General features: G+C 36.0%; 1 non-coding gene across 1 annotated transcript; it reads right to left on the bottom strand.

The window, feature by feature from the left end:
* Positions 1 to 958: 958 nt before the first annotated feature.
* Trnaq-cug (transfer RNA glutamine (anticodon CUG)) lies at positions 959 to 1,030 on the bottom strand. The gene has a single exon. It is a non-coding gene; the product is annotated as a tRNA-Gln (tRNA).
* Positions 1,031 to 6,214: the final 5,184 nt, after the last annotated feature.

The following is a 6,214-nucleotide window of genomic DNA, read 5'->3' as shown; positions in this document are numbered from 1 at the left end:
GTAAACTGCCAACGCATTTATTACGTTCGACGTCATTTGAAATTTCAAAGCTCTGAAAAAAAATAATGTGAGTACCATGGTTGCCAATACAATATAAAATGCAAATCCTAAGTAGAAACAGCAGTGTAAACAGTTATGACGGGAATAATGTCATTCCTGCACAATATTCAAGCCGAGTGTTCGTCTATCTGTCGGAATGCATTGTTCTCTATTAAAAAAACTCACATTAGAGTTTGCACTCGATCATTATGTGTTTGGGTGTCTTTAAACGAGTGTGATTCCAATACAATCCGGGGAGAAAGTTTTCACGAAAGAGGGAGGTATTTGTACGGAATGCTCGATTGACCCGATCTGTGGGCTTCATTCTTTAATAAAACCGGTTTCGTCTGTCAACACTGACAATGTCTCTCGAATTTCTGAACCAATGGAAGCGCAAATTGAAATTTCATATGTGGCGCGTGCGTGGAATGTCAGCTTTAAGAAACTCTATAACATTTACCAATAATTGGCTCTGCGTGTAATGCCAACGAAATACTTGTTAAAATAAAATTGACCGAAAATTCAATTGAGGGATACTTTATTTGTTCAAAGTAAAAAATGCGGTAGAAAATGATTTATCAATCACGCTCAGCCTATAGAAAAACGGATGATTCTGAGTTTGAATTTACCAAGCGGTGTTAGTTGAAAAGGTTATCAAAAATGATTTACCTGCGATTGGCTAAAAACAACTCGATTTGTTTTTTTTAAATGACCATCTACACAAAATGTGTGACTTTTGAAAGAAGAAAAGAAAACATGCAAACGTATTTGAATACTCAGCGGAGCAGTCCGTTATTTATCGTAATATTTGCAAAACGTTATATCACCGCATTAGCCTTGAGTAAAATTTTAGTAATTCCGTTAAAATAGATATATGGCCGGTTCGCATAATAAAATTGAATATATATTCAACAAAATGAGGTTCCACCGAGATTTGAACTCGGATCGCAGGATTCAGAGTCCTGAGTGCTAACCATTTCACCATGGAACCGTCATTGCAAGAATCCTTATTATGATTGTACATGTAATACTAACCTGCCCCAACCTGAGCCGAATTATTGCTTCATTGGCATCATGACCGATTGATATACTTCATAAATAACTAACTCCCTGACTGATATACTTAATAAATAACTAACTCCCCGATTTATATGCTAAATGAATAACTAACTCCCTGACTCATATACTAAATGAATAACTAACTCCCTGACTTATATGCTAAATGAATACCTAACTCCCTGACTTATATGCTAAATGAATAACTAACTCCCTGACTTATATGCTAAATAAATAACTAACTCCCTGACTTATATGCTAAATGAATAACTAACTCCCTGACTTATATGCTAAATGAATACCTAACTCCCTGACTGATATACTAAATAAATAACTAACTCCCTGACTGATATACTTAATAAATAACTAACTCCCTGACTTATATGCTAAATGAATAACTTACTCCCTGACTTATATGCTAAATGAATAACTTACTCCCTGACTTATATACTTAATAAATTACTAACTCCCTGACTGATATACTTAATAAATAACTAACTCCCTGACTTATATACTAAATGAATAACTTACTCCCTGACATATATACCTAATAAATTACTAACTCCCTGACTGATATACTTAATAAATAACTAACTCCCTGACTTATATACTAAATGAATAACTTACTCCCTGACTCATATACTAAATGAATAACTAACTCCCTGACTTATATGCTAAATGAATAACTAACTCCCTGACTTATATGCTAAATAAATAACTAACTCCCTGACTTATATGCTAAATGAATAACTAACTCCCTGACTCATATACTAAATGAATAACTAAATCCCTGTCTCATATACTAAATGAATAACTAACTCCCTGACTCATATACTAAATGAATAACTAACTCCCTGACTTATATGCTAAATGAATAACTAACTCCCTGACTTATATGCTAAATAAATAACTAACTCCCTGACTTTTATGCTAAATGAATAACTAACTCCCTGACTTATATGCTAAATGAATAACTAACTCCCTGACTTATATGCTAAATGAATAACTAACTCCCTGACTCATATACTAAATGAATAACTAACTCCCTGACTTATATGCTAAATGAATAACTAACTCCCTGACTTATATGCTAAATGAATAACTAACTCCCTGACCTATATGCTAAATGAATAACTCACTCCCTGACTTATATATTTAATAAGTTATTAACTCCCTGACTGATATGCTAATAGAGAGAAAATAATACAAATATGTCTGCGTAAATCATACTTTTATTATGGACAAGTAGTTAATTGTTTGTTATTAAGTTTTGTTTTACAATTGAAAAATTGTCCAAAGTTGTGAAAAAAACGTTGTGTAAAATGAAACATGACGTTTAAGATCTCTTATCTGAAGAGCCGTCATATATATAAGAGGGTTTTGATTTATGAAGGCATTACAGAAATAGATAATTGATACAAACATTTTAAGAAATTCCGCTCTGTATTTTTGTAGAAAATGTGTACGATGACTGAAATGACAATGCAAAATCATCAATTTTGAGATATATTAGCTTTATTTTCATAACTTTATTACTTTAATCGATACATTTTTAAATAAGAAATATCATTTTCGACCCATGAACGTATTTTAAATTTGAAATAAAGACTTACCATGAATTTTCATGCAAAAAATGTCACGCAGTTAAAAATGTAACTGTTACACGAGCGAAAGCACAATTTCTGATCTATTTTTAAATTTGATATTTAATGATTGTGTTAATGTTAAATGAATGTTAAGGACGAATTCTGCACTATCCGTTATATTATAATGTTTCTTTTGGGGTTTTTTCTATCCAACTTGACAAATTTAATCTCTACTTAAAACTCAAACAAACAAAGGGAACTTAACAAAATCCAACTTATAATTGAGTGTTAATTAAAACTACTCAAGTATTCAAATTGTAAGAACAAAAGTTAATTATCGGACTATGAACCACGTGTTTTAATATTTAACTTGATAAAAAATAAATCACTTCAGAGATGAAAAAAGAAAACACACCAATAACAAACGAATAGTCCTAAACACGTGCCATTTAAGGTCACACCTCTATACCTTGTAGACACGTGATAATGCGCCACTTGGTGGAGTAGAACTTAGATGCGCGTACCGATTTCACATCTCGTACATTAGTGATACTTAGACAATAGTGCGCGCATGACCGGTCGCTCGTCCGCCCGTCCGTTAGCGGAAGTCGCTCGCACCTTGGACAGCAAATGTGAATATTAATTGGCACTAATTGACAGTTGTAGTCAGTAGACGGTTGTTGTCGAGGAGTACACCTTGAAAAGTATAAATACTGTCACTTTCACACACCAGTCACAATTCAGTTATTCTGCATATCATTGCAAGACTGAATCGAATATATATTTTTAGCCTTACAAGGGAAACTATTCATCCGAAACCATGTCTGTCAACGTCAGCCTAGCACTACGCCGTCAGATGCGCGACAAGGAACTTCGATTCCGGAAGTCTTGTGAGCAGGTGTTCGTCCTCAACCGCCTTGTCTATGAGGCCACACAGCGCTTCAACCTCGCAGATCGAACCGGAAACAGGGTCTCCCGATACAACACTCGTCTCAGGTTGTCGGTCCTCGAGGGAGTCCGGAATATGTACTACGAGTACACCAAAAATATTGCTGCCGACATCGTGGACCTTAACCGAAGTGTCCTCGTCGGCCTTGGCGACCAGGAGTCCGCTTCCGGTGATGAGAGCGATTCCGACCTCTCTGCGTTCGATGATAGCGCGTTCTCCGATTCCGATGGTGGCATAACCGGAAGTGACGGGGGCTGGAGCTCCGACGACCATTGCTAGCCGGCGTTCGGGCAGGCTCGCAATCCATTTCCGGCTTCAATATTAGCAAACGGCACTTTTTAGAGCCATTTATTTATCTCGAAAGAGGTCTTACAAATTGATTACGAATTATCACCAGCCTTGTACTCATTCTTGGTAAGACCAGCAACCCCACCCAGCCCTTGCATTGCATTGCCCTCTGCATGTATGTTCACTATGTAATTCCCGGAATGTTTGACTGATTTTGATTGATACTAAAGTATTAATTGACTTTACGTGTGACTGGCTTGCTGACTGACTGACTCAGGGACGAACGACATAAAACATATTTTTTGATATATAAAGCCACCGATATTTTTTCCCCTAAAAACTGACCAACATATAATTTCCGCCACACACATAACATAAGATAGCATCACTAATTCTCGGGAGATCATAGACGTTGCTTGCCTCATCAGAACAAGTGTTTTCCTTTACACGGGTCATTTCATGATGGACAGGTAAGAATCAATTAACGGTGTAATTAGATCTGAGAGAAATATGCGGCCACCCGATATTCAACTGTTGGCACATAGTTTCCATTGAAAATAGTTGTTGCGAAGTTGGTCCAAGAATTGTAAGAGAATTATCGTCGATTTAACCAACATCATATACATGAAATATCTTAGAAGAGCAAATTTCGGAGTGAGTTGAAAATTCGGCGACCTCATATTTCACTGTTGGCCCTGAGCTTAATGATTATGGTCTAATGTAATGTTTTAATATGCTATTAAGAATACACTTTTTCAAATATAACCTATTTGCCCTAAACCATGTTAACGAAAGCAAAACATGGAGGTAATTAAAAAATGAACTATTTCATAGAAATGGTTACAGTCATTTCAGCTTTTGGTCTGAAAGAGTTATGGAATATATACGCTTCCGTTAATGAGCAATTCCCGGGCCTTTTCACCTAGAAGTCTCTGTACAAGGGCTAGAGCAGCTAGGCAATAACCCCCGCATGTATATAAACCCCGAGTTATTGCACATTTAAGTTCGTCGTGAGAGAAATGTTAACAATTATTGCTTCATTGCCGTTCAACGCACATCGAAGCCTCCGTATATTAGCAATAGCAACATTGTCAACGCCATCTACACAATCCCCCGACAGATTGAACATGGAAGCCTCGGTTTGATTACTACTATTCTTTGAACGCAATGGTAACATTAGCAATTGTAACATTGACACCTACAATAGAAATACCCGAGTTATTGAACATGGAAGCCTCGGTTTGATTACTACTATTCTTTGAATGCAATGGTAACATTAGCAATTGTAACATTGACACCTACAATAGAAATACCCGAGTTATTGAACATGGAAGCCTCAGTTTGATTACTACTATTCTTTGAATGCAATGGTAACATTAGCAATTGTAACATTGACACCTACAATAGAAATACCCGAGTTATTGAACATGGAAGCCTCGGTTTGATTACTACTATTCTTTGAATGCAATGGTAACATTAGTAATTGCAACATTGACGCCTACAATAGAAATACCCGAGTTATTGAACATGGAAGCCTCGGTTTGATTACTACTATTCTTTGAATGTAATGGTAACATTAGTAATTGCAACATTGACACCTACAATAGAAATACCCGAGTTATTGAACATGGAAGCCTCGGTTTGATTACTACTATTCTTTGAATGCAATGGTAACATTAGTAATTGCAACATTGACACCTACAATAGAAATACCCGAGTTATTGAACATGGAAGCCTCGGTTTGATTGATACTATTCTTTGAACGCAATGGTAACATTAGCAATAGTAACATTGTCAATGCACACTATTAAACATCCTTAATGCATAATTCATTTTTGGAAAATATACTGATAAACCGTCCAATATGGCTACATGCTGTTTAATGATCGTGTTCCTTTGTGGCTGATGTAAACTACTAAAGCATTTCATCACGTTGGACGTTATTTGGAATTGCCAAGCTCTGAAAAAAGTTAATGTGAGTACCATGCTTGCAAAGACAATATAAAATGCAAATCCTAAGTAGAAACAGCAGTGTAAACAGTTATGACGGGAATAATGTCATTCCTGCACAATATTCAAGCCGAGTTTTCGTCTATCTGTCGGAATGGATTGTTCTCTATAAAAAATAAACTCACATTAGGGTTCCCTCTCGATATTCTTGTGTTTCGGTGTCTTTTAACGAGTGTGTTTCCAATAAAATCCGTGGAGAAAGTTTTCACGAAATAGGGAGATATGTGTAAGGAATGCTCGATTGACCCGATCTGTGGGCTTCATTCTTTGTTAAACTGTTTTCATC

The sequence above is a fragment of the Mya arenaria genome, chromosome 10 (assembly GCF_026914265.1).
Source record: "Mya arenaria isolate MELC-2E11 chromosome 10, ASM2691426v1".
Classification (NCBI taxonomy): domain Eukaryota; kingdom Metazoa; phylum Mollusca; class Bivalvia; order Myida; family Myidae; genus Mya; species Mya arenaria.
The sequence above is the reverse complement of the archived record's forward strand: the minus strand, read 5'-3'. Positions and strand labels throughout refer to the sequence as shown.